Below are 25,000 nucleotides of genomic sequence, written 5' to 3' on the forward strand. Positions count from 1 at the left end.
CGTAGATCCCTCAGAATCTGTACATGGACAAAATGAATCCCTTCTCAGGGACAGCGAGGTGTTTACATCTGATCGCTCTAAACCTACTGTCCTTCATCAGGTGAGTGTTTTCTTCACTGTGGCTGTTCAATTCAATTCAGTTCAAGTTTATTCTCTATAAGGGTTACAATGTGGGGTTTACAGGTTTTGGGTATTGTGTGGTTTACATGTTATAAAATACTAATTACAGAGGGGGCCACTAGGACACCTAGCATGGCTAGGCATTTCGGGCAGACTTAGATTAATTCTTAAACGTTGGTTTTATCCACAATGCTCTGTACTAATTCAATGAGGGCACAATTATTTCCTCTACATAGGTAATTCACTATACCAACACAATGCTTCCTGGAAAGGTTTCTGATGTTGGTTAATAAGTAATGTGTGTCTGGTGAGGAAAGATGAAAAGGCTACTTTATTTGATAACATCTGAGTTCACCCCAGAAACACAGGAATACCTACCACAGCAGTGTTGTTCTTTCATGGATCCTGCAGGCTCTTGATCATAATATTCTTTCGAAAGGCATTTAGTTGTCGTCGAGCAAAGACGTGACCAACAATTTGTGTCCAACAATTTGTGTCCTACACAGTCGACATTTTCCACACTCGTTAACTTTTTTGCCAGATCGAGTGCTGAAGTGGTAAACAACCATAAAAGATTGATGATGTATCTATTTCGCCAATGGTTAAGAGAGTACCATTAAAAGAACTTCAGTTTTTGTCAGTAATATAGGTGCTTGACTAATTTATATGGGCTATAAAGGATATTGAGACATTCTTTGACTGCTATGTCGCTTGTCTAAAAAAAAAAGAAGGGCTACAAGTGTGCAGCAATATTCAAGTCTGGAGAGCACATGTAAATTAAAGAATTTCATTATTGGCTGCGAATCTCTTGTTCTGAAGGTTTCAATTATCCTGCCTAGCAGTTTCCTTGCATTTGTAATAACACATCTGTGATCCTTGAATACAGGCTCTTCTGATATTATCACTTCTAAGTCCCTCACATTTCTATTATGTTCCATTTAGTGGTTTAATTAAGATTGTTTTATATTTTCTGCCAGATGTTAGTTTCTCAACTTTTCCATAACTAAGTAATAAGAATTTGTCGTCGCTGTGACGCCACTGAAAGCCCTGGTTAATATCAGCTTGGAGGTTGGTTGTGTCTTCAGTGGATGCCACTCTCATATAAGAACATAAGAAAGAAGGAACACTGCAACAGGCCTACTGGCCTATGTGGGGCAGGTCCAATTCCCCTACCGACTTAAGCACTGACCTAGTGACCTTAAGAACATAAGAAAGAAGGAACACTGCAGCAGGCCTACTGGCCCATACGAGGCAGGTCCGAGTCTCCTACCGGCTTAAGCCAATTCCCCAACCTAGTCAAGTCAGGTCACATTCACTTAAGGAAAGAACACGGCAACTGACCTAGTAGCACAAGCTAATCGGGTCCAACTCACACCCACCCACGCCCACTCATGTATTTATCTAACCTATTTTCAAAACTACACAACTTTTTAGCCTCTATAATTGTACTTGGGAGTTTGTTCCACTCATCCACTACTCTATTACCAAACCAGTGCTTTCCTATATCCTTCCTGAATCTAAATTTTTCCAACTTAAAATCATTGCTGAGTCCTCTCTTGGCTAGATATTTTCAGCACGTTATATACATCCCCTTTATTTATTCCTGTCTTCCATTTATACACCTCAGTCATATCCCCCCTAATTCTACGCCTTTCTAGAGAGTGCAGATTCAGGGCCCTCAGTCTATCCTCATAGGGAAGATTTCTGATACGTGGGATCAACTTTGTCATCCTCCTTTGTATGTTTTCCAGAGCATTTATGTCCATTCTGTAATACGGTGATTAAAACTGTGCAGCATAATCTAAATGAGGTCTAACCAAAATATATAGAGTTGAAGAATAACCTGAGGACTCCTATTATTTATGCTTCTTGATATGAAGCCAAGGATTCTGTTAGCTTTATTGCAAACACTTATGCACTGTTGTCTTGGTTTCAGATTACTGCTAACCAGAACTCCTAAATCTTTTTTGCAATCCGTAATATTAAGATCTACATTATTTAGTTTATATGTGGCATGGTTATTTTCCTGTCCAACATTTAGAACTTTGCATTTGTCTATATTAAACTGCATCTGCCACTTCTCCGACCACTGCATCAGTCTATTCAAATCTTCCTGGAGTGCTCTAATGCCCACGTCATAATGAATTCGACGGCCTATTTTGGCGTCATCGGCAAACTTGCTTATGTAGCTCTTTATGCCCTCATCAATGTCGTTTATGTAGATTGTAAACAACAGGGAGCCCAACACTGAACCCTGTGGAACACCGCTCGTGACGCTTCCTCACTTTGATTTCTCCCCATTTATGCAAACCCTCTGCTACCTATTTGTCAACCATGTCTGTATCCAGGAAAAAATTTCTCCTACTATTCCATGTGCCTTAATTTTCCTCAATAGTCTCTTATATGGGACCCTGTCAAAAGCCTTACTGAAGTCCATATACACAATATATTCATTACCATGATCTACCTCCTCAAATACCTTAGTGAGAAAAGTTAATAAATTCATAAGGCAGGAACGCCCCTTTGTAAAGCCATGCTGAGATTCAGTGATTAATTTTTGCTTTTCAAGGTGGCTACGAACTTCCTCGGCAATTATTGATTCCATAAATTTTCCCACTATGGATGTTAGGCTTATTGGTCTATAGTTCGAAGCTAAGGACCTGTCACCTGCTCTGAAAATAGGTATCACATTTGCTATTTTCCACTTATCTGGCACCATGCCAGTCTGTAGTGATATATTGAAAAGATTAGCGAGAGGTTTGCTAAGCTCCTCCTTACATTACATTACATTCCTGACCGTCTGACCTCACTAACCTAGTGAGGTAAGACACGTGACTTAGGTCCAACTCACACCAACCCACACCCTCTCATGTATTTATCCAACCTATTTTTAAAACTACACAACGTCTTAGCTTCTATGACGGTATTCTGGAGTTAGTTCCACTCATCCACAACTCTGTTACCAAACCAGTGCTTTCCCATATCCTTCCTGAATCTGATTTTTTCCAATTTAAAACCATTGATGTGAGTCCTGTCTGTGTTAGATATTTTTAGCATGCTATTTGCATCCCCTTTATTAATTTCTGTTTTCCATTTATACACCTCAGTCATAGCCCCCCTATTTCTATGTCTTTCTAGAGTGCAGATTCAGGGCTCTCAGTTTATCCTCATAGGGAAGATTTCTGATACATGGGATCAACTTTGTCATCCTCCTTTGTACGTTTTCCATTGCATTTATATCCATTCTGTAACATGGTTACCAAAACTGTGAAGCATAATCTAAATCCTTTTTGCAGTCCGTAATATTTAAATCTACATTATTTAGTTTATGTGTGCCATAGTTGTTTGCCTGCCCAACATTTAGAACTTTGCATTTGTCTATATTAAACTGCATCTGCCAGTTCTCCGATCACTGCATCAGTTTATTCAAGTCATCCTGGAGTGCTCTAATGTCCTCATTAGAATGAATTGGACTGCCTATTTTGGTGTCATCAGCAAATTTGCTTACGTCGCTAGTTATACCCTCATCTATGTCATTTATGTAGATTGTGAACAACAAGGGGCTCAACACTGACCTCTGTGGAACACAGCTTGTGACGCATCACCATTCTGATTTCTCACTATTTATGCAAACTCTCTGCTGCCTATTTATTAACTACGCCTCTACCCATGCAAAAATTTCTCCTATTCCATATGCCCTAAGTTTCCTCAGTAGTCTCTGATGTGGAACTCTATTGAAAGCCTTAATGAAGTCCATATACATAATGTCATATTCATTACCATGATCCACCTCCTCAAATATCTTAGTGAAGAAAGTTAGTAAATTCTTAAGACAGGAACGCCTCTTTGTAAAACCATCCTGAGATTCATTAATCAATTTATGCCTTTCCAGATGGCTACGAATTGCTTCGGCAATTACAGATTCCATAAATTTACCAACTATGAAAGTAAGGCTTTTTGGTCTATAGTTCGAAGCCAAGGACCTGTCACCTGCCTTATAAATAGGAATTAAATTTGTCATTTTCCACTTGTCAGGCACTATACCAATTTGTAGTGATATATTGAAAAGATTAGCCAAAGGTATGCTAAGTTCCCCTTTACATTCCTTTAACACCTTTGCAAACAGTTTATCAGGACCTGGGGATTTGTTAGGTTTTAATTTCTTTATTTGTCTGAGCTCCATGTCATTAGTTACCCTAATCATACATAGTTTATTATCGCCCTGCTCTACATAATTTATTATTTCTGGAAATTCGCTAGTATCTTCCTGAGTAAAAACTGAGAGGAAGTAGGTATTGAAAAGTTCACACATTTCCTTATCCCTGTAAGTGATCCGACCTGAGTTACTCTTAAGTGAGCCTTTCTTGCCCCTAATCTAACTTCTGTATACCTGAAAGAACCCTTTTGGGTTAGTCTTTGAATCCCTTGCGATTTTAGCTGATAATCCCTTTTTGTTTTTTATTCCTCTTTTTATTTTTCTCTTTAACTGAATATATTGATTTCTTAACTGCACTTCCCCTCTTTTGATATGCCTATATATACCTCTCTCTTGACCACTGAGATATTTTAATCTATTGTTTATCCATTTGGGATCATTTTTGTTCGATCTAATTTCCCTACTCGGAACAAAAGTCGTCTGGGCAGCCAGCACTAAGCTCTGAAATACGTGATAGTGGCAACCAACTCTACCTGCCTGACACATAGTAAGGTCGTCCCAGTTTAGGCCACCCAGGTAATTTCTCATACCCATGAAGTCGGCCAAGCGAAAATCTGGGACAGCGACTTGATTGCAGTTATCTGGGTAATTCCATGATATATTGAAACTATGTGATTTGTGATCACTTTCCCTTAGATCATCACTAACCTCAATATTATTAACTAGTGATTCTTTGTTGGCAAGAACCAAGTCAAGCAGATTGTTTCCTCTAGTTGGTTCTGTCACAAACTGTTTTTAAAAGCAGTCTTGTGCCGTATCAAGAAAATCACTAGACTCAAAATTTCCTGTCATATTGTTCCAATTAATTTGTCTAAAGTTAAAATCTCCCATTAACACAACATTTTCATAGGTAAATGCCCTATGAATTTTATCCCATAGCAGCTTACTGCACTCCCTATGACGGTTTGGGAGCCTAGAAATCACACCCAAAGTTAATTTTTCATGACCTTCTAGAAACTGTAGCCAAACAGATTCTGTGCCTGATGTTTCTAATCTTACATCTTGTCTAACACAACAGTTTAAATTATCTCTGACATACATCGCCACTCCACCACCCTTCCCGTTGACCCTATCAGTGTGGAATAGTTTATAGCCCTGTATGTTGCATTCAGAAAGCATTTCTCTATCTTTCAAGTTGAACCAGATCTCTGTTATAGCTGTAATGTCCATATTATCTGCACTCGCAAGTAATCTTAGCACATCTATCTTATTTCTTAGACTCCTACTGTTTGTATAGTAAGTCTTAAGGAGCTAGTCTCTCATTGCCCTCTACTATCTTTGTTGAGCAATTGCTTTGCCTTTACTAGCAACTTTATTTTGAATATTGTCTTTTAAACATATCCCTGGGGTATCCTGGTAATATCTGATGTTTTCTTCCCTAATACTGCCTGATTGCTTCTCACAAACACCCATACCTCTATAATCTATCAGTTTAAATTCCTAGACAAGTCATCAATGACCCTCTCAATCGAATTGGCTAATGCAACCACTCCAACTCCAGAGAGATGAACCCCATCCCTTGCATATATATCATGCTTCCCATAGAATGTGTCCCAGTTATCAATGAATGGCATTGCAAGTTCCTTGTAGTACCTATCCAGCAGGCATTTTTTACCAGTCGCCATAGACATTAATTCATTGCCCACTCCCCTTTTAGGTAAGATGCTACATATTACTGGAATCCCTCCCTTAGACCTGGCCTTCCTGATGACATTTCCACCAGCACTAAGATAGGTAAATGGGCTTGGTTCCATTGCCTGACATAATATTAACCAACCTGCTGATTATGTCACCAGCACCAGCTCCTGGGAGGCACACCCTCTGTCTACCATTCTATCTCTGTTACAATATGCATAGTCCACATATCTTACCCGAGAAACTTCTACAATTAGAATATTCTTACCTTGATTAGCAGGGGAGACAGTGGTACCATAACTTCACTAACCACTGAAGTACACTCGTCCTGGACAACAGAGAATCGATTTCCTACTTTTAAATCTTCTCTATTAACCTTCCTTATCTTTCTTCTTCCTGAACTGTGAACCACTTGCCACTTAAAGTGGCTGCAACTCTTTAGCTCACTGCTGGTATCCTTTTCCTCACCAGCTCCCACCATCTTACTCTCCCAAGCCCATCTAGGCGAAGCTTCAGCCTCCTATTTTCCTCCTGAAGAAGAAGAACCTTCTTCTTCAACACTTTAACTTGAGATTCACAAACACTACAGCAAGTGAATATTTTAATTAGTTGACCGGATATATTTTTCACTTTTGCTTTTACTTTGCTATCCCCTTTAACAAAATGATATCGGGAGTGTTAAAAAAGTATATTTATAGTGACTAATTGCAGTTCTGGGAAATTTTGATAATTTTTATTGTAGTTAGCGGAATATCAGTTAAAACTAGTATCCCTGAGCCCTCGCTTTATCTTGACAATGAACTGTTAAAACTAGTATCCCTGAGCACTCGCTTTATCTTGACAATGAACTGTTAAAACTAGTATCCCTGAGCCCTCGCTTTATCTTGACAATGAACTGTTAAAACTAGTATCCCTGAGCACTCGCTTTATCTTGACAATGAACTGTTAAAACTAGTATCCCTGAGCCCTCGCTTTATCTTGACAATGAACTGTTAAAACTAGTATCCCTGAGCACTCGCTTTATCTTGACAATGAACTGTTAAAACTAGTATCCCTGAGCCCTCGCTTTATCTTGACAATGAACTGTTAAAACTAGTATCCCTGAGCACTCGCTTTATCTTGACAATGAACTGTTAAAACTAGTATCCCTGAGCCCTCGCTTTATCTTGACAATGAACTGTTAAAACTAGTATCCCTGAGCCCTCGCTTTATCTTGACAATGAACTGTTAAAACTAGTATCCCTGAGCACTCGCTTTATTTTGACAATGAATTGTTAAAACTAGTATCCCTGAGCCCTCGCTTTATCTTGACAATGAATTGTTAAAACTAGTATCCCTGAGCACTCGCTTTATTTTGACAATGAATTGTTAAAACTAGTATCCCTGAGCCCTCGCTTTATCTTAACAATGAACTGTTAAAACTAGTATCCCTGAGCCCTCGCTTTATCTTGACAATGAACTGTTAAAACTAGTATCCCTGAGCCCTCGCTTTATCTTGACAATGAACTGTTAAAACTAGTATCCCTGAGCCCTCGCTTTATCTTAACAATGAACTGTTAAAACTAGTATCACTGAGCACTCGCTTTATCTTGACAATGAACTGTTAAAACTAGTATCCCTGAGCCCTCGCTTTATCTTGACAATGAACTGTTAAAACTAGTATCCCTGAGCCCTCGCTTTATCTTGACAATGAACTGTTAAAACTAGTATCCCTGAGCCCTCGCTTTATCTTGACAATGAACTGTTAAAACTAGTATCCCTGAGCCCTCGCTTTATCTTGACAATGAACTGTTAAAACTAGTATCCCTGAGCCCTCGCTTTATCTTGACAATGAACTGTTAAAACTAGTATCCCTGAGCCCTCGCTTTATCTTGACAATGAACTGTTAAAACTAGTATCCCTGAGCCCTCGCTTTATCTTGACAATAAACTGTTAAAACTAGTATCCCTGAGCCCTCGCTTTATCATGACAATAAACTGTTAAAACTAGTATCCCTGAGCCCTTGCTTTATCTTGACAATGAACTGTTAAAACTAGTATCCCTGAGTCCTCGCTTTATCTTGACAATAAACTGTTAAAACTAGTATCCCTGAGCCCTCGCTTTATCTTGACAATAAACTGTTAAAACTAGTATCCCTGAGCCCTCGCTTTATCTTGACAATGAACTGTTAAAACTAGTATCCCTGAGTCCTCGCTTTATCATGACAATAAACTGTTAAAACTAGTATCCCTGAGCCCTCGCTTTATCTTGACAATAAACTGTTAAAACTAGTATCCCTGAGCCCTCGCTTTATCTTGACAATAAACTGTTAAAACTAGTATCCCTGAGCCCTCGCTTTATCTTGACAATAAACTGTTAAAACTAGTATCCCTGAGCCCTCGCTTTATCTTAACAATAAACTATGCTTTACTTGAGCGGCAACAAGAATTCTAGGAACTTTGCATCTGCTACAAGACCTGGACACATAATGAATTATTCTGGTGCTCGTTCATATTTAAAAAAAAAAAAAAACACATCAACTGGATTTTTTTTCCTAAAGAAAGAATTTAGAAAACAGTATAGAAAAGAATTCGTTTCCCTTCAGTTAACACACCGAGAAGTTAACTTTATAGACGACAATATTAGCAACGAGCTCCTGAACTTCAGCAAAACTTCTCCTTCAGTTTCTATTCTCACTGTAAACAAGGCAGATGGGGCCACCAAACTGTCATATCAGTACTACCAGCAACGTCCTCCAGATAATTCTTCTTCAGTTCGATCTGTAAGATCATCTTACATTCTGTAATACAAAAACAATTTACAAAAAGAGGCCTGAGCATTCAAGACCAGTTTGAGCTATAACATTTCTCTGTAACAAAAGTCAACCGTGACCATAAAGAGATATGATATCGATTACTATACCCTCCCATCCTCAGGTTAAATAATGTTAATAATAATAATAATAATAATAATAATAATAATGATAATGATAATAATAATAATAATAATAATAATAATAATAATAATAATAATAATAATAATAATAATAATAATAATAATAATAATGATAATAATAATAATAATGATAATAATAATAATAATAATAATAATAATAATAATAATGATAATAATAATAATAATAATAATAATAATAATAATAATAATAATAATAATAATAATAATAATAATAAAAATAATAATAATAATAACAATTATAATAATAATAATAATAATAATAATAATAATAATAATAATAATAATAGATAATAATAATAATAATAATAATAATAGTAATAATAATAATAATAATAATGATAATAATAATAATAATAATAATAATAATAATAATAATAATAATAATAATGATAATAATAATAATAATGATAATAATAATAATAATAATAATAATAATAATAATAATAATAATAATGATAATAATAATAATAATAATAATAATAATAATAATAATAATAATAATAATAATAATAATAATAATAATAATAATGATAATAATAATAATAATAATAATAATAATAATAATAATAATAATAATAATAATAATAATAATGATAATAATAATAATAATAATAATAATAATAATAATAATAATAATAATAATAATAATAATAATAATAATGATAATTATAATAATAATAATAATAATAATAATAATAATAATAATAATAATAATAATAATAATAATAATAATATCTTTATTTCCACTAGTACATGTACAAGGCATACAGTACACAAGGCATACAGGCCCAGCTAACATCAATGACATACTACTATATTGAAAGCTGCTTGCTATGCAGAGCATTTTGGGCAAATTAAGTCAGTTTTGCCCCGGGATGCAACCTACACCAGTCGACTAACACCCAAGTACCCATTAATACTGACGGTGAACATAGACAATCGGTGTAAGAAACACGCCCAATGTTTCTACTCCAACAAGGAGAAAAGTAAGAGTCGAAATGAAGAGGCGTCAGGGAAGTCAACAAACATTCAGTGAACAGTGAAGTGAAGTGACGCAGAGAGATGTTTACACTACAACACTGGGACACACACACTACTACACACCTGCGGGGTCTTCAATAAGAACACCATCGCTGGGAATTGAACCTGGACCCTCACCGTGTAAAGCGAGAACTTTTACCACCAGGCCACGGGGCCTCGGAGAAGAAGTCAACACCTCAAGAATGCTGGAACTTTGGCCACTCTGCCGAACTACAGTTATCACTGGCAGAATGTCTGGCTTGTGGAGACGCAGATCACAAACATCTTGCTGTAACTATGGTGAAGCATCCTGCATATTTCAGTCGGTGGCCTGTTTTCCATCGAGAAAGCAAAGTACGTTGATTGAAAAAAAAGATGACCAGTTTTATATGACAGTGGACCACATTTGTGTCTTCAAGAGAAAAATACTATGGAAATCCTACTTCAGAGGTGTCCAACACTCTCATTGCTTAGAGGAAACTTGTAACACAGTCATTCCAGTGGTCAACCCCAATGTAGTTCTAACCTCTTGGGTTACTACCTCTTTACCCTTTGTCATCTTCACTACCTTTCTGTTATTTCAACCCTTGTCATCTTCATAACCTCTCTGTTATCTTCACCCTGTGTCATCTTCACTCTCTGTTATCTTCACACAGTGTCATCTTCACTGCCTCTGTGTCATCTTCACTACCTCTCTGTCATCTTCACCCTTTGCCATCTTTACTACCTCTCTGTCATCTTCACCCTTTGCCATCTTTACTACCTCTCTGTCATCTTCACCCTTTGCCATCTTCACTACCTCTCTGTCATCTTCACCCTTTGCCATCTTTACTACCTCTCTGTCATCTTCACCCTTTGCCATCTTCACTACCTCTCTGTCATCTTCACTGCCTCTGTGTCATCTTCACTACCTCTCTGTCATCTTCACCCTTTGCCATCTTTACTACCTCTCTGTCATCTTCACCCTTTGCCATCTTCACTACCTCTCTGTCATCTTCACCCTTTGCCATCTTCACTACCTCTCTGTCATCTTCACCCTTTGCCATCTTTACTACCTCTCTGTCATCTTCACCCTTTGCCATCTTTACTACCTCTCTGTCATCTTCACCCTTTGCCATCTTCACTACCTCTCTGTCATCTTCACCCTTTGCCATCTTCACTACCTCTCTGTCATCTTCACCCTTTGCCATCTTCACTATCTCTCTATTATATTCACTACATCTCTGTCATCTTCACTACCTCTCTGTCATCTTCACCCTTTGCCATCTTTACTACCTCTCTGTCATCTTCACCCTTTGCCATCTTCACTACCTCTCTGTCATCTTCACCCTTTGCCATCTTCACTACCTCTCTGTCATCTTCACCCTTTGCCATCTTCACTACCTCTCTGTCATCTTCACCCTTTGCCATCTTCACTATCTCTCTATTATATTCACTACATCTCTGTCATCTTCACTACCTCTCTGTCATCTTCACCCTTTGCCATCTTCACTACCTCTCTGTCATCTTCACCCTTTGCCATCTTCACTACCTCTCTGTTATCTTCACCCTTTGCCATCTTCACTACCTCTCTGTTATCTTCACCCTTTGCCATCTTCACTACCTCTCTGTTATCTTCACCCTTTGCCATCTTCACTACCTCTCTGTTATCTTCACCCTTTGCCATCTTCACTACCTCTCTGTTATCTTCACCCTTTGCCATCTTCACTACCTCTCTGTTATCTTCACCCTTTGCCATCTTCACTACCTCTCTGTTATCTTCACCCTTTGCCATCTTCACTACCTCTCTGTTATCTTTACCCTTTGCCATCTTCACTACCTCTCTGTCATCTTCACCCTTTGCTATCTTCACTACCTCTCTGTTTTTTTTTTTTTTTTTTTTTTTTTTTTTTTTTTTTTCTTTTTTTTTTTTGTTACACAGGGTTTGACAAGGTTAAGGATCCCTAGCTTTATTGACAGCTATTTACAGGTTAAGGATTCCTAACTTTATTGGCAAGCTAATAGCTGTTACCTACATCAGCTCATTTGAAAGCATTTTTATAGTTATGAGACATACAAGTAGGGAACAGGATGAAGTTGGAGCCATCTGTGGGCCAGCATTTTCATATGATCAACTGACGTTATCTCGTTGACATCATTATGCTGTACGAATGTGTTCCATACTCGAGTCATCCTGGGTATGTATGATCTCAGATGGAGTGATGTTCTGGAGAAGGGTACAGCCAGAGTGAAGTTGCTGCTTTCTGCCCGTCTTGTGGCATAAAAGCTTGTTTCACGCTGTCCTCGAAGTGGATCCAAGTGTGGTATTTTGACAATATTGGCCTTGTATATAACAGTAAGGCCACCCACATCCCTCCTATGTTGAAGGCTCTGCTGAAATGACAGATCTATCCAGGATGGGTCCAGGCGAGAGATGAGACGTCTTGCTCTGTTCTCTACTCTGCCAAGCAGTCGCAGATGAGAGGGGGGGGCAGGCAAACCAAGAAAGTGGAGCATACTCAAGGTGTGAGCGTACTTGTGCCTCGTACAGGATCTTGCAACCCCTACTGTCAAGCAGATGCGAGATACGGCGAAGTGCTGTAAGCTTCCTGGCTGCCTTGTTTGCAAGATTTACAACATGGTTCTTCATGGTTAGTTTGGAGTCAAATTTCACCCCAAGGATATCAACTTCTTCTCCAGGTGCCAACATCCTCCCATTCATCCTTACTACAGCACCAGCATTACCATCATGGTGCCTAGAGACGATCATCATTTGCGTTTTCTCAGGTGCAAATGTTACTTGCCATCTATTTCCCCAAGCTGATATAGCTCTCAGCTGGTGATTGATGTAGCTTAGAGCAGCTGGCATTTCTTCTCTTGGATAAGTGAATGTCAGTGTACAGTCGTCTGCATATGCATGTGATTCTGGGATGAGATGAAGAAGGTCGTTGAAGTAGACATTCCATAACAGTGGACCCAGCACACTTCCTTGTGGAACGCTTGCCCCAATAGGATGCCTTGCTGATTCCGTTCCATTGAGGACTACACTTAGAGATCTACCATGAAGGTAATCACTGAGGAGACATAGCGTAGAGCCTGCAATTCCCAGTGCTTGAAGTTTTGCTAAGAGGCCCTGGTGCCACACCCGGTCGAAAGCGCCAGCAATGTCCAGTGCTACCACACAGCTGACTTTGGATTCATCCAGTGACTGGTGCCACTTAGTGGAGAGGTTTAACAACAGATCAGCAGCAGAGTAACCTTTCCTGAAGCAATATTGACGATCACAAAGTAGTGAGTGGTAGTCAAAAAAATCTGTCATTTGTCTTGAGATTATTGTCTCAAGGATCTTACCAGTGATTGACAGGAGTGACACTGGTCTGTAGTTGCTGATTTCTGCTCTGCTCTTCTTTTTGTGAACAGGGACTACATTTGCCTCTTTCCATGGAGAGGGCCATTTACACTGTACTAGGCAGTGCTGAAAGATGCGAGTTAGAGGTGCTGCTAGCTGGTCTGCACATCTTCTCAACAATCTTGGGCTCAACTTGTCTGGGCCCACAGCCTTTTCTTGGTCAAGTGATTTAAGAAGGAAATGCACCTCCTCCTGCCTTATTATCACCACTGACAGTTTTGACACAGTTCTTGCAGCTAGCCAAGGAGGGTCCCTTGCTGGATCAGGAACTTGCATTTTGGTAGCAAAGTGTTCAGCAAAGAGGTCTGCCTTCTCTTGACTACTAGTAGAGGTGGTCCCATCCTGTCGATTTAGAGGTGGAATAAGTTCATCAGGCAGATAACCTTGTCTGTCCTTGACCAGGGACCACCAGGTTTTGGAGCCTACCCTACCTGATACTAACTTTCTTTTAGTGTCCACCTCCCATTTAGCAATGGCCCACTTTTGAACATCACCCATATGCCTACAGGCTTGCATGTGCAAGTTCCTGTTATAGGTGGTAGGATGTCTCTTATACCTTCGCCATGCTTTGTACTTAGCAGTAGCAGCCTCTCTACAACGAAAGCCAAACCAAGGCTGATCTGTAGGCTTTGTCACATATTGCCGGTGAGGAATGTGTTCTTGTTGCAAATTAAGGATGTGTCCAGTGAAGGCTTTCACTTGGTTGTCAACATCCCCCTGGAGAAGAGCATTCCAGTCGGTGGTGGCGAGCTCAGAGCAAAGGGCTGGCCAATTACCTCTCTCCCATAGCCAGGTTGTGAGTGTGGACTCCTCACCTCGTTCTGTTGGGATCTTAAGTGTGGTAAAAACAGCCTTGTGGTCAGACGATCCAACGTAGCCGAGGGGTTGACAAGTGACTATGCCTTCTGCCAGATCACTCACTACTGGGTCAAGGGAGGAGCCAGAGATATGAGTAGGGAAATCAACAAAGTTTCTCATGTCAAACACTGCAAGAAGGTCATCGAAGTCCCTCTGTATAAGGTGCTGGTTGAGGTCACCAACAATTATAATATGTTGACAGTTGTGTTGTAGCAGAAGGGAGTCAATATTTTCCATTAGGAAGTTGATAGGGTCTGCGTGTTGCCACTGAGGTCTGTACATTGCACATGCTAGTACAGAGGTACTAGTGTTTATACAGAGCTTGAAGTACATCATTTCAAGATGTGTAGGGGTGGCAACATCTATGTGCTGGGCATGAACACTGTTATCTTCACCCTTTGCCATCTTCACTACCTCTCTGTCATCTTCACCCTTTGCCATCTTCACTACCTCTCTGTCATCTTCACCCTTTGCCATCTTCACTACCTCTCTGTCATCTTCACCCTTTGTCATCTTCACTACCTCTCTGTCATCTTCACCCTTTGTCATCTTCACTACCTCTCTGTCATCTTCACCCTTTGCCATCTTCACTACCTCTCTGTCATCTTCACCCTTTGCCATCTTTACTACCTCTCTGTCATCTTCACCCTTTGCCATCTTTACTACCTCTCTGTCATCTTCACCCTTTGCCATCTTTACTACCTCTCTGTCATCTTCACCCTTTGCCATCTTTACTACCTCTCTGTCATCTTCACCCTTTGCCATCTTCACTACCTCTCTGTCATCTTCACCCTTTGCCATCTTTACTACCTCTCTGTCATCTTCACCCTTTGCCATCTTCACTACCTCTCTGTCATCTTCACCCTTTGCCATCTTCACTACCTCTCTGTCATCTTCACCCTTTGCCATCTTTACTACCTCTCTGTCATCTTCACCCTTTGCCATCTTTACTACCTCTCTGTCATCTTCACCCTTTGCCATCTTCACTCTTCATCTTCACCTCTCTGCCATCTTTCATCTCTGTCATCTTCACCCTTTGCCATCTTCACTACCTCTCTGTTATCTTCACCCTTTGCCATCTTTACTACCTCTCTGTTATCTTCACCCTTTGCCATCTTTACTACCTCTCTGTCATCTTCACCCTTTGCCATCTTCACTACCTCTCTGTCATCTTCACCCTTTGCCATCTTCACTACCTCTCTGTCATCTTCACCCTTTGCCATCTTCACTACCTCTCTGTCATCTTCACCCTTTGCCATCTTCACTACCTCTCTGTTATCTTCACTACCTTTCTGTTATCTTCACCCTTTGCCATCTTTACTACCTCTCTGTTATCTTCACCCTTTGCCATCTTCACTACCTCTCTGTCATCTTCACCCTTTGCCATCTTTACTACCTCTCTGTCATCTTCACCCTTTGCCATCTTCACTACCTCTCTGTCATCTTCACTACATCTCTGTCATCTTCACTACATCTCCGTCATCTTCACTACATCTCTGTCATCTTCACTACATCTCCGTCATCTTCACTACATCTCTGTCATCTTCACTACATCATCTCTGTCATCTTCACTACATCTCCGTCATCTTCACTACATCTCTGTCATCTTCACTACATCTCTGTCATCTTCACTACATCTCTGTTATCTTCACTACATCTCTGTTATCTTCACTACATCTCTGTTATCTTCACTACATCTCTGTCATCTTCACTACATCTCTGTCATCTTCACTACATCTCTGTTATCTTCACTACATCTCTGTTATCTTCACTACATCTCTGTTATCTTCACTACATCTCTGTTATCTTCACTACATCTCTGTTATCTTCACTATCTCTCTGCTATCTTCACTACATCTCCGTCATCTTCACTACATCTCTGTTATCTTCACTACATCTCTGTCATCTTCACTACGTCTCTGTCATCTTCACTACATCTCTGTTATCTTCACCCTTTGCCATTTTCACTACCTCTCTGTCATCTTCACCCTTTGCCATCTTCACTACCTCTCCGTTATCTTCACCCTTTGCCATCTTCACTATCTCTCTGTTATCTTCACTACATCTCTGTTATCTTCACTACATCTCCGTCATCTTCACTACATCTCTGTTATCTTCACTACATCTCTGTTATCTTCACTACATCTCTGTTATCTTCACTACATCTCCGTCATCTTCACTACATCTCTGTTATCTTCACTACATCTCTGTTATCTTCACCCAGTGTCATCTTCATAAGCTCTCTGTTATCTTCATCCTGTGTCACCATCACTACCTCTCTATTATTTTCACCCAATGTCATCTTCACTCTGTTATCTTCACCCAGTGACATCTTAGCTATATGTGTCATCTTCACTACCTGTGTCATTTTCACTACCTCTCTGATATCTTCACTCTTTGTCATCTTCACTACGTCTCTGATGTCTTCACTCTGTGTCATCTTCACTACGTCTCTGATATCTTCACTCTGTGTCATCTTCACTACCTTTCTGATATCTTCACTCGGTGTCATCTTCACTACGTCTCTGATATCTTCATTCTGTGTCATCTTCACTATGTCTCTGATATCTTCACTCTGTGTCATCTTTACTACGTCTCTGATATCTTCACTCTGTGTCATCTTCACTATGTCTCTGATATCTTCACTCTGTGTCATCTTTACTACGTCTCTGATATCTTCACTCTGTGTCATCTTCACTACCTTTCTGATATCTTCACTCTGTGTCATCTTCACTATGTCTCTGATATCTTCATTCTGTGTCATCTTCATTTCCTCTGTTAACTTCACCTTCTGTTATATATATGACAGGTTTATTTAAATTTATTTAATTTTCTTTAAAATCAATGAAACATATATATGTCGTGTCGAATAGGTAAACTGCGATTTTTGCTTAAATAACAACGCTTTTCTTGCCGAATAATGCAGTCGAAAATTAGTGTATGCAATAATTTAAAAAAAAAAATTCTGAACCTAACGAAAAAAATATTTCATTTATTTTATTTGCAATATATTTCATTTATTTTAAACCGCAGTATTACTAACATATACAAATAATAGATAAAATACATAACTACAAGACTATGCACATGAAAGTAATTTATACCATCATATATAACATAATACTTTTATAGCAGGAGAACTGTTCAAGTGTACCAGGAGGAACGATTGTTGTAAGGGATTAAAACTATAATGTATGAAATACATATATATCAAACTACACTATATACACCAATATATAGAAGTGACACAAGAAGAGCAGAATATATGTAGAGTAAAAGAAAGGTGAAGAGAGTGGTGAGAGAGTGCAAAAGGAGAGCAGATGATAGAGTGGGAGAGGCACAATCAAGAAATTTTGTGGAGAATTATAAAAAAATTTGAATGAGATAAACAAATTAAGAAAGCCTAGGGAACGAATGGATTTGTCAGTTAAAATTAGAGTAGGGAAGTTAGTAGATGGGGAGCTGGAGGTATTGTGTAGATGGCGGGAATATTTTGAGGAACTTTTGAATGTCCATGAAGAAAGGGAGACAGTAATTTCATGCACTGACCAGGGAGGTATAACATCTTTTAGGAGTAAAGAAGAGCAGGATGAGAGTGTGGGGGAGGTACGTGAGGCATTATGTAGAATGAAAGGGGGTAAAGCAGCTGGAACTGACAGGATCATGACAGACGTATGAAAGAAGGTAAGGTACCTAGGGATTGGCAGAGAGAGTGTATAGTTCAGTTATATAAAGGGAAGTGGGACAAAAGTGATTGTAAAAATTTTAGGGGAATATTGAGAATACCAGGTAAAGTGAATGGTAGAGTTATTAATAAAAGAATTAGAGGTAAGACAGAGAGTAGGATTGCAGATGAGCAAGGAGGCTTTAGAGTCGGTAGGGGATGTGTAGATCAAGTGTTTATATTGAAGCATATATGTGAACAGTATTTAGATATAGGTAGGGAAGTTTTCATTGCATTTATGGATTTAGAAAAGGTGTATGATAGAGTGAATAAGGGAACAATGTGACAGACGTTGCAAGTGTATGGAATAGGCAGTAAGTTACTAAATGCAGTAAAGAGTTTTTATGAGGATAGTGAGGCTCAGGTTACGGTGTGTAGAAAAGAGGTAAAAGTAGGTCTCAGACAGGGATGCGTAATGTTTTAGATGAATGGCTCAGAGAACCGACAAGTTGGTAAATTAAACACATGTGCAACACTTGGGTATCTTTACTGAGGAAACGTTTCACCACACAGTGGCTTCATCAGTCCATACAAAGGAGAATGTGAAGAACAGGAAGAGTTTGAGGTAATCAGTCCCTCAGCCTTTAGTCGATGTAGTCAGTCCATCAATCTTGAAAAGAATACAGAATATGTGCAGAGAAGTAGCTCATATACCGTATGCAGGAGAGGTGCAACAGTCGTAAGTGGTATCACATTAGTCCAGTGTGGAAGTAGGTCGTGCTTAAGAGTTAAGCAAGTGAAGAATTGTTTAATACAAGGAATTCTTCACTTGCATGACCTACTTCCACATTGTACAAATGTGATACCACCTAAGACTGCTGCACCTCTCCTGCCTACAGTATATAAGCTACTTCTCCATATTGTATTCTTTTCAAGATTGATGCACTGACCACATCGACTCAAGACTGAGGGAGTAATTACCTCAAACTCCTCCTATTCTTCACTATTCTCCTTTCTATGGACTGATGAAGCTACTGTGTGGCGAGACGTTTCCTCAATAAACATACCCAAGTGTTGTACATGTGCCTAATTTATCATGTGTAATGTTACCATGGTTGTTTAATATATTTATAGATGGAGTTGTAAAAGAAGCAAATGTTAGAGTGTTGAGGAGAGGGGTAGGATTAAATTGAGAGGAATCAAATACAAAATGGGAGTTGACACAGTAACTTTTTGCTGATGATACTGTGCTTATGGGAGATTCTAAAGAAAAGTTGCAAAGGTTAGTAGACGAGTTTAGGAGGGTGTGAAAGCGAACATAGAAAAGAGTAAGGTGATGAAGGTATCAAACGATTTAGATAAAGAAAAATTGGATATCACATTGGAGAGAGGGAGTATGGAAGAAGTGAATGTTTTCATATATTTGGGAGTTGACTTGTTAGCGGATGGGTTTTTGAAGGATGAGGTTACCCATAGAACTGATGAAGGAAAAAAAATGAGTGGTGCATTTAGGTATCTGTGGAGACCATGAACGTTATCCATGGAGACAAAGAAGGGAATGTACGAAAGTATAGTGGTACCAACACTCTTTTTTGTGTGTGAAGTTTGGGCTGTAAATACTGCATCGAGGAGGCAGATGGAGGCAGTGGAGATATCCTGTCTAAGGGCAATGTAGCGTGTAAATATTATGCAGAGAAATCGGAGTGTGAAAATTTGGAGGATGTGAGGCGTTACTAAAAGTATTACTCAGAGGGCTGAAGAGGGGTTGTTGAGGTCGTTTGGTCATTTACAGAGAATGCAACAAAGAATGACTTGAAGAACATATAAATCTGTAGGGAAAGGAAGGCAGGGGGAGGATCGTCCTCGAAAAGGTTGGAGGGAGGTGGTAAAGGTGGTTTTCTAGGCGAGGGGCTTGGATTTCCAGCAAACATGCATGACCATATTAGATAAGAGTAAATGGCGACGAATGATTTTTGGGACATGACAAGCTGTTGGACTGTGAGCAGGGGAGGGTTCGAATGTTGGCAGTTTGGAGGGACTTCTAAACTGTCGTGTCTGAGCGCCTCTGCAAAGACAGTGATTATGTATGAGTGATGGTGAAAGTGTTAAATTATGATGAAAGTTTTTTTTTTCATTTTTGGGTTATTTTCCTTTTTTGGGGGCCACCCTGCCTTGGTAGGAAATGGCTGACGTGTTGAATATATATATATATATATATATATATATATATATATATATATATATATATATATATATATATATATATATATATATATATATATATATATATATATATATATATATATATATATATTTATATATATATCTATATTTATATATATATATTTATTTATATATATATATTTATCTATATATTTATATATATATATTTTTATATATATATATATGTATATATATATATGTATATATGTATATATATATGTATATATGTGTATATATATATGTATATATGTATATATATATGTATATATGTATATATATATATGTATATATGTATATATATATTATTTTTTTTTTTTTTTTATTATCACACCGGCCGATTCCCACCAAGGCAGGGTGGCCCGAAAAAGAAAAACTTTCACCATCATTCACTCCATCACTGTCTTGCCAGAAGGGTGCTTTACACTACAGTTTTTAAACTGCAACATTAACACCCCTCCTTCAGAGTGCAGGCACTGTACTTCCCATCTCCAGGACTCAAGTCCGGCCTGCCGGTTTCCCTGAATCCCTTCATAAATGTTACTTTGCTCACACTCCAACAGCACGTCAAGTATTAAAAACCATTTGTCTCCATTCACTCCTATCAAACACGCTCACGCATGCCTGCTGGAAGTCCAAGCCCCTCGCACACAAAACCTCCTTTACCCCCTCCCTCCAACCCTTCCTAGGCCGACCCCTACCCCGCCTTCCTTCCACTACAGACTGATACACTCTTGAAGTCATTCTGTTTCGCTCCATTCTCTCTACATGTCCGAACCACCTCAACAACCCTTCCTCAGCCCTCTGGACAACAGTTTTGGTAATCCCGCACCTCCTCCTAACTTCCAAACTACGAATTCTCTGCATTATATTCACACCACACATTGCCCTCAGACATGACATCTCCACTGCCTCCAGCCTTCTCCTCACTGCAACATTCATCACCCACGCTTCACACCCATATAAGAGCGTTGGTAAAACTATACTCTCATACATTCCCCTCTTTGCCTCCAAGGACAAAGTTCTTTGTCTCCACAGACTCCTAAGTGCACCACTCACTCTTTTTCCCTCATCAATTCTATGATTCACCTCATCTTTCATAGACCCATCCGCTGACACGTCCACTCCCAAATATCTGAATACGTTCACCTCCTCCATACTCTCTCCCTCCAATCTGATATTCAATCTTTCATCACCTAATCTTTTTGTTATCCTCATAACCTTACTCTTTCCTGTATTCACCTTTAATTTTCTTCTTTTGCACACCCTACCAAATTCATCCACCACTCTCTGCAACTTCTCTTCAGAATCTCCCAAGAGCACAGTGTCATCAGCAAAGAGCAGCTGTGACAACTCCCACTTTGTGTGTGATTCTTTATCTTTTAACTCCACGCCTCTTGCCAAGACCCTCGCATTTACTTCTCTTACAACCCCATCTATAAATATATTAAACAACCACGGTGACATCACACATCCTTGTCTAAGGCCTACTTTTACTGGGAAAAAATTTCCCTCTTTCCTACATACTCTAACTTGAGCCTCACTATCCTCGTAAAAACTCTTCACTGCTTTCAGTAACCTACCTCCTACACCATACACTTGCAACATCTGCCACATTGCCCCCCTATCCACCCTGTCATACGCCTTTTCCAAATCCATAAATGCCACAAAGACCTCTTTAGCCTTATCTAAATACTGTTCACTTATATGTTTCACTGTAAACACCTGGTCCACACACCCCCTACCTTTCCTAAAGCCTCCTTGTTCATCTGCTATCCTATTCTCCGTCTTACTCTTAATTCTTTCAATTATAACTCTACCATACACTTTACCAGGTACACTCAACAGACTTATCCCCCTATATATATATATATATATATATATATATATATATATATATATTTATATATATATATGTATATAAATATATATATATATATATGTATATAAATATATATATATATATGTATATAAATATATATATGTATATATGTATATAAATATATATATGTATATATATATATATATATAAATATATATATGTATATATATATAAATATATATATGTATATATATATATAAATATATATATGTGTATATATATATATAAATATATATATATATATATATATATATATATATATATATATATATATACATATATACATATATATATATATATATATATATATATATATATATATATATATATATATATATATATATATATATATATATATATATATATATATATATATATATATATGTCGTGCCTAATAGGCGGAATTTGCGATCTTGGCTTAAATAGCAACGTTCATCTTGCCATATAGGACAAGTGAAAATTTGTGTATGCAATAATTTCGCCAAAATCATTCTGAACCTAACGAAAAAAATATACTTCACTGAGTTTGTTTGATATTAAATTACTCTTAACAAATCAAAAATATATATAGTTGGCTTAGGCTAAAATAAATTTCTCTTCTTATAATAAGGTTAGGTAAGTTTTCTTAGATTCTTTTAGTGCAAAATTAAAAAAAATTACATTAACATTAATGAAAAAAATATATCTTTAAACGTACAAGAGAAAATTTTAGAAAGGGCTTTATTTTAAATGAGTTCTTGCTAATTGACCAATTTTACATATTCGGCACGACATATATATATGTATATATATATATATATATATATATATATATATATGTATATATATACACATATATAATATATATATATATATATATATATATATATATATACATATATATATATATGTGTATATATATATATATATATATATATATATATATATATATATATATATATATATGTATATATATATATATATGTATATATATATATATATATATATATGGTCTTCTGTGCCGTAAATCCGAGGGAAAGATTGCAAGACATGAGGAGGTTAATAACATTATCAAGAGGAGCCTCACAACAGCTGGATGCCCAGCAGTAAGGGAGCCACCCCAACTATGCAGATCTGATGGCAGCCAGAAGCATCCAGATGGTATCACCCTTCAAGCCTGGACAGATGGGAAGCAGGTGGTGTGGGACTACACATGTGCATCTGCTTTGGCTGATACCTATCTCCAATACACCAGGGAGGAAGGAGGGGCAGCTGCCAGCCTCAGGGAGTCCCAAAAATCTAGAAAATATGGAGAACTTGCCCATCATTATATGTTTGTTCCCATAGGCACAGAGACCCTTGGCTCATGGGGAAAGAGTGCATCTAAATTCACATCACTTTTCCAAGTGATGGCCCGGCCTTGGCTCCCTGTCTAGGGAGTGTCTGAGACCTAAGTCTCCCATGGGAGGAGGCACAAGTACCCCCTCATCTTTTTGACGAACTGTCCCCAGGCCTAGCTTCTCGTAGGGAGAAGCTAGGCCTCTCTGGTCTGCCATCCTCACTCCAAAGGGGCTAATGGGAATGACAGTGTTGCGAGCTGCAAGCTCCGGCTCAGGCACCTACCCTACCCTAGAAGGGCTGGGCACGGTGTTAAATACAAATACTAAAAATACTGATGCGAGTATAAATGTTTATAATAATTATAATAGGAACAAATGCAATAAAAATAACACTATGTAACAAAATTTCACTTGTGTCGTGTTCCTGGGAAATAAACATAATTTCCCAATTCTTTTTAACTAAACAAAATTTAAAAAAGCAAATTTGATCCCAGAACTTTGCTTTTGTGGTCAGGACACATCAGTTCAGCTCTGGCTGCCTGAGAAGACACATCATAAGAAGTGAAATGGCATCCAGAGGCTGCAGTCATTCTCCAGATGCATTCTGATACTTTTGTGGTCAATTCATTAAGACAAGAGCAAAGAAGTTCTCTGTAAAAGCATCTAAAACAATGTGCAAAGCTTACAAAACATATTTTGTCATGCCAGTTGTGGACCAAGACAAGACCTGGGCACCTCATGTTGCTGGTGAACATTGCAAGAAAACATTGGAAGGTAAGAAAGTCATTAATTATATGAAGGGTAAAATCTTGAAGAGGAACATTTAAATGAAATGTATGTAACAGAAACTAATTCTTTTGTTCTTTTACAGGATGGTATAGATGACAAAAAAGAGCCATAAAGTTTTCTGTTGCTAGAATATGGCGTGAGCCCACTGATCACTCAACCATCTGCTACTTCTGCCTGCTGGATCCTTCCAAACGCCGAACTTTGAAAAATTACACCTGTTATTTTTTATCCAGACCTTCCCTGTTCTATTGCATCAGTACCACACAGTGCTGATCTTCCTGTACTACACCTCCAGAAAGAAGTCAACCATCAGAAGAAGAAAGCAGCAAATCAGAAAATGATCTCACAGATGCAGCTGTTGGGAGGAATCCTTACTACCCAAACAAAACAGACCACAGTGACCTTATCAGAGATCTTGGTTTGACAAAGTCAAAGACTGAGCTTTTGATTTCAAGGCTCAAGGAGTGAGACTTGGTTGATGAAAATGTGCAAGTGACAAGCCAAAGAAACGTTATCTACATATCTCAGGCTTCTTCACTATTGAAGATAGGTTGTGCTACTGTAATGATGTATCAGGTCTGTTTGATGCTATTGGGATTGCATGCATTCCAGTTGAATGGAGACTCTTCAGTGACAGCTCCTCCAGAAGCCTAAAACCTGTACTTCTGCACAATGGGAACAATTATCCATCTCTTCCCTTGGCTCATTCACTGCTGATTCATCTCTCGTACTGAGTTACTTGATAAAGTTCTAAGTTATGTGAGAGGCCCATTGGGACTACCACGTTCCTAAGTTGTACAGGGGTTAAGAAGGTAGTGAATATTGGCTAATGTCATCATGCAAGAATTATCACCATGAGAACTAGGCAGACTTACCCTCTGCCCTCCGCAGCTTGTGGCAAGATCATGACCTTGATGAATATTGTTAATGTCTG

At 38.3% G+C, this 25,000-nt stretch overlaps 1 protein-coding gene across 1 annotated transcript in view; it reads left to right on the forward strand.

The window, feature by feature from the left end:
- The first annotated feature begins 6 nt into the window (after window positions 1-6).
- LOC138855120 (uncharacterized) overlaps window positions 7-25,000 on the forward strand; it is a 205,992-nt gene continuing 180,998 nt past the window's right edge. The window contains exon 1 of the mRNA XM_070102490.1: window positions 7-100. The gene's annotated coding sequence lies outside the window, so the exon portion shown is untranslated. The remainder of the gene's footprint in view (window positions 101-25,000) is intronic.

Source organism: Cherax quadricarinatus, chromosome 81, assembly GCF_038502225.1.
Source record: "Cherax quadricarinatus isolate ZL_2023a chromosome 81, ASM3850222v1, whole genome shotgun sequence".
Lineage (NCBI taxonomy): Eukaryota > Metazoa > Arthropoda > Malacostraca > Decapoda > Parastacidae > Cherax > Cherax quadricarinatus.